The sequence below is a fragment of the Cryptomeria japonica genome, chromosome 3 (assembly GCF_030272615.1).
Source record: "Cryptomeria japonica chromosome 3, Sugi_1.0, whole genome shotgun sequence".
Classification (NCBI taxonomy): Eukaryota; Viridiplantae; Streptophyta; class Pinopsida; order Cupressales; family Cupressaceae; genus Cryptomeria; species Cryptomeria japonica.
In genome coordinates, this window is record NC_081407.1 from 8,864,758 (window position 1) to 8,870,690 (window position 5,933).

A 5,933-nucleotide genomic window follows, 5' to 3' on the forward strand; every position below is an offset into this window, starting at 1 on the left:
AAGCTCACAATTTTTGTACAAAAGCTTCAACATTTTAGGATTTCTTTGGGAGTAGGCTTCTTCTTCTTCTTGACTCGACAATGGATTGATCTTTTGAGGTGTTTGGGTTTATGTTGCATGGAGGAAATTGATTAGAGACATGACTTAGGGTTGAAGATGTCAATACACAGTGGCGGGACATCAAAACAGAGGTGAAGACATAGATGTACAAGTGGGGATACTAATTTTCATATTTTGACAGTTTGAGGTAAATTTTGGATATTTTTGGTTGAAATTTGGTCAATTTGCAAAATTTTTGGATTTTGTTCTACTCTTGATAAGAAATATCAAACAATGACAAACACATTGGCCAAGGTAACACTTGAAATAAGCATAAAAGATGGAGGGCCTAAATTATCCTGATGTAATTGTTGGCATTGAGTTATCACTAATGTCAACCGGTATAGAAGGACAACCGGTATGGGAGTATTATTGACATGAAGGCATTGGTGTCAACTAAGTGTTGCAGGTCACCGATAAAGAAGAAGAATGTCATTCAGAGGAATGACCATTGGAGTCACTAGTACACAAGTTAGTGTTTAACTTGTGTAGAAGATATGGACAAGAGACCGGTATGATATAACAACCAGTAAATAATGACATGATGATATCTATGAGTGGGAAAGATGTTGAGTTATTGATTGTGATGAAGAGGTGGAGTTTCATCTAAATCACATCAATGTAGGAGGAGAAGGATGTATAGGTCACTGGTACACTGTGTGGATGCAGAACAACAAGACTCCCACTGGATAGAGATGCAACCACCATGTGAAGAGATGACTGACAATGAGTGTGCCCCAACTAGATCACATATGCTTGTTTGAAGATATGTTGCACAAATAGGGAAGCCACATGAGGGCATTGCAGGATGTAGATGACAAGGATCCACTACCACCAGTAAGTGGAGCTTATCTCCTTTTATGCAAAGTATGCATCTTAGTTTTGTGAGATAAGGAAGAAGGGTTAAAGGCAAGTGTTTGAAGGCTCACACCGGATCTACTAGTGAATCACAAAGATGCCTCAAGTGTATGAAATCAAGGTATGCACTGGACCGACAGAGAAGGCATGTTATGCCACCGGGATAGAAAAGGAGGATTAGAGAATTGATGGGTTTGTCACCTTGACAAACCGGCTGAGATAGTGTCTAGTCTAATGATGAAGAGGGAAAAGTGGAGCAGTTCTAGATACCGAGTGCAACCGGTATGAAGATGCCTTAAATAGAATCAGTTGAAGGTTGATGATAGGGTTTCATAAGGATGGCTACCGATGAGTATGAGAACCTCTAAGAAAGAAAAGAGGCTAAGTGATGTGCATGCTATGGATAGACATGTCTAGCGACCAGTTAAGGGGTTCCACTGGTAGATCAGCAAAGTGCAAACATGAAGGGTAACTGGTAAAGAGTGAGATACTGAGAGGGTTAGTAAATCGATAGAAAAGAAGGACCTGTAGTTTGTTGATTGTTGGTGACCGAGTCTAGCTGACATAGAGATCTTTGCTGAAGTGGATACCAAAAAAGGATGCCACGTGAAGTTGAAGTGGAAAGCTCACAAAGTTCGGTGAAGTGTCATGTCGGTGAGGTAGCTGATGGCTGGGTAACATTAAATGTTGACTGCGAGGCTCAAGGAAGAAAAGAAGAAGATTACAGCTCGAGATGAAGAAAACACTAGAAATCTAGAAAGGACTGATCTTGCAGATCAAAGCAGATTGAAGGAGGATTTTGGTGAGTGGATCAAAGAAGAATGATCCGATGTTTGTGCTCACTTGTCAAAGGAAACAATTGAGATATTTATGGTGCTTGACAGATGCAGGACGACATACAAGGTCGTGTTTGCTAAGTTTAGCAAACATGTAGTGAAAGGCATGTTAATGGTGGTGCTATGCAGATAGCTATCTTGGAGCTCAGATTGAATGAGATCTGATTGGATTTGATGTACCTTGTGATCAACGGAAGAAACCCTAAATGCCTGAAGTTTGAATTGGCTTCTAGCAGGAAAACAAGTTAATAAATAAGGAAGCCAAAATAGATGGTTAGTGTTGTTGAAGGAGAGAGTGTTGTTGTTGCAAAAGAGAGAAAATTAGTCTAGTTCTCATTGAGAGTCAAAGGAGAAACTAAGTGAGAGAGAGAGTCAGGTTGAAGAGTTCAACCGGTAAGAGTGAGGCAACTGGTAGTTGGCCATTGAGTCTAATAGAGGTGGAAATCAGTAGTGACTATATCAGTAGAGAAGAGCCTTAGCAGATAGCAACAAAGGGAAGCTAAGGACCAATAAGAATCAGATGGTATATATCTGACTGAGTTATCAAGCTTGGTGGTGGAGAGCAGCAAAGCAATTGAGAGAAGAGACAACCAGTAGAGAGATTGGGTAGAGAGAGAACCGGTAGAGAAGGAGAGCAAGCTGGACTGATAAGGTTGCATCAAGAGATAAGGTTGCAGTAGAAGATAATGTTGTTGTGGTGAGAGGGAGAGAGAGAACCAACAATGAACTAGAGAGAAGATCCAGAAGACAGATTTGAAGAAGAGTTACAAAATCCATTTGTAATAAGGCTATTAAATTGTAAATGATTATGTTTTGTATTCACTGAGTAGGTGCTTAGTGTAGGGGTTGTAGCTCCTTTTGGTTGTAGCCCATAAATCAGATTAGGGGTTGGTTCTCCTTGGGTTGGTGCCCTAAATATTGTAATTAGATAGTTAATGTGAGGTTAGATTGGAGCAATAGACTCTAGCAATATTTGTCACCAAGATTTTTCCCATCTTGGGTTTTCCTCGTACATGCTGGTGTTATGTGATGTCCCTTTGTGTGTGATTGCTTTTTTGATTAGTCTCCCCACTAACTAGTAAGTATGCTTTGAGTTAGATCTGATAACCGGTATACACACATAGGATAGTTAAAGGGAAAATATTGAGAACTACTAATTCACCTCCCTCTTAGTGGTATATTGTGTCAAACAATTGGTATCAGAACCTAGGTTCCCAGTCAGACGAGCTTTATCCAGCTTGGGTAGATTCTGGCTTAAGGATACAATGGTTTATTTAGTGTCAATCCCTGCTCTAGTTTTTGATGGTTCAAACTATTCCATTTGGGGTTGTAGAATGGAAGTCTATGTGTCCTCTTTAGGGTTTGATGTGTCAATGTCTGTTGTGAATAGTTGCCCTAGTAAAGTTAGTCCTCCCACCGGTCGTAAAGGAAAAAGAAGATCTAGGTGCAATGAAGAAGCCATGAAGGCTATATTCAGAGGTCTCTCCGGTGATGTTCCTTGCTTGGTGGACAAGTGTAGATCAACAAAAAGTCTATGGGATGGACCAAAGAATCTTTTTGGAAATGAGTCATGCACTACTGAATCAGATTGTGGAAGCATGAAGAACAACAAATAGACACATGTGGAGGTGTTGATACCAGATCGGTCAGGTGCGATATTTTTTATGAAGAGGAAACTCATCTCTTCATGGAACAAGAGATAGAAAGTGAAGTACACACATCAATATGTGACAAGGTAGACAGATCCTACCAGAAAGATGTGTTTGGCAGTGATGAAGAAGAAGATGAAGCTTAAATTGATCTAGAAGTTGAGTTGCTAAGTGCCCTTGCTGAACTGAAATGTGTTAGGAATGAATTTCAGAGTTACAAAAAATTAGTTCATGAAGAATGTAATCGGTTGATAACATGCCTTGAAGAGTCAAACAAAAATGTCTGCATGTTGACAACTCAACTTGAAGATGCCAAAGGAATGACTGATGAATTAAAATCATTCCTTGATGTCAATGAAAGAAAATGTGAGGAGCTACAACTAGAAGTGGAAAGAAAAGACAGAGAGTGTCAGAAGATGAAAGAGGAAATGGAGAATCTGAGGAAAAACCTTGAGAAGTGCAAAAATAAAATGAAGGTAATAAACAGGTATGATGGTAGCACTAAAGCCTTGGACAAAATGTTGAATCAACAAAAAAATTCTAAGGATACCAAAGGATTAGGATATGTTGTCGGTGAATGCTCTACAAGCAAGGAGACCTCCCACAAAGATATTCAATTTGTCTCCTCAAATGGAAATGAAAAGGGTTAGACTTTCATGGTTAGAAATCCTCCAAGAAAGAAGACTGATCTGAATACAACCAGTGAGAACATGAGAAGACAACATAGAAGACCTCCTCCCATTAGAAGACAAGGAGATGATAATTCCCACAAGACAAAGCATGTATGGAAAAATGAGAGAATGGATGGAAGAGCTGCAAAGTATGGACAATCCAAGGTTCATTCCCGAAGAAGCAGAAATGGAGATACTAAACTGGTAAGATCTCCTCAAGCATGGCAAAACAAATTTGTAAGTTATGTGCCCCCTCTCTCCAATTACTATTTTGCATATAAATATTATGGCCATAGGGAAGATGAATGCAAAATGAAGTCTAGGAATAGGAAGTATGTTATTCCTAGAAAAATTAATGTCATCTATTGGAGGTGTAATGACTTTGGCCATAAAAGTCATAACTGCAAAAGGATGAACTTGCAGTCACATGACTACCAGTGTAGTATCTATGCTCAACATAGAAATGGATATACAACATATGATAGACAAAATGCTGCATGGAACAAAAGTAGAAGAGGTTTTGTTCCTATGAGATCAAGTAGTCCACAAGTTCTGGTAGCAGGATACTATGGGATGACCAGAAGATGATGGTCTAACCAGTATGTTAAGAGATTCCCCAATCATGAAGTTGAGATGGATGTTGTGTGCTTCTACAACACTACTTCTAGTTGTGCAAAAAATCCCAAAAATAAAAGGACCCATCAGCTAAAGAAGGTAATACCTGCTCCCATGACTAAAAATGGGAAGAAGAATAAGAGCAAGTAGGTATGGAGGAAGAAGCAAGAGGATGCAACCATGCACCGACACTGTGCATTCAATGCACAGGTGATATCTCCTAAAGCCTAAAGGAGATGCAGGACCTCAGGGGGAGTAACATATTGACTAGATCATTCACCCCCTTAGTGAAGAAGGACATATGGAAGAACAAGCTATTGTCGGTATGAAGGAAGCAAATGAGAAGATAAGTGTGTGTAGAGGTTGCCTTGGCTACACACCTACAGATCAAAGTTGGATCGCTACTGTGGGTGTCAATGGATGGAGATTAACAATTGAAATCATACACATTGTGACACAAAATGTCAAGAGTCATAGGAAGGAGCTCCGGTAGTGGTGATGGACCGATAAAGGAAACCAGTATGTGCAGGATGTTACCGACATGAATGCTAACATGTACTTGTAGGTTATGTAAAACAATGAGGTTGGAGATCATTGCATTAGCCTCATTAACATGGAATGGGAAGATATGTTTCAGGTGGTGTTGATGAAGACCTGAATGACATATGTTGGTTTGGTTGTTGATCATGCAGGCATACATGCTTTTTGGGCAAACCAGTTTTATCTATGGCATGATGATGATATTGTTGGCATTGTGAAGATCCAACACCATGTCATAGGTTGTGGTGGATATAATGAAGCCAAAATATCATCAAGTGATCACAGTTGTACAACTCAACTGGTACATGGAGTTGATTGGTGCCCTGATATTGGATTTGACCGGCATTATGGACCTGAGATGTATAACTTAGGGAGAGTTCAAGTGATTGTGGAGAAGAGCCGACATGCTTGAACTTGTGAGTGTACTAACTGCACATGATGGAAATTGGTGTAGGATTAACCAGGAGCATTTCATGTTTAGGGGTATCTACTTTTCATCTGGTTGGTTGTATTCAAAGTACAATCACACTTGATTCTAAAGAATTTTGGGATCAAATGGGAAGTGATGCAGTTTGACTAGCAAGTAAGTAGTATTCACTGACACACCCTTCTGCAAATTGAGAGTTTTAACAATTAGTATCTGTAGACACCTAAACTTAATATTT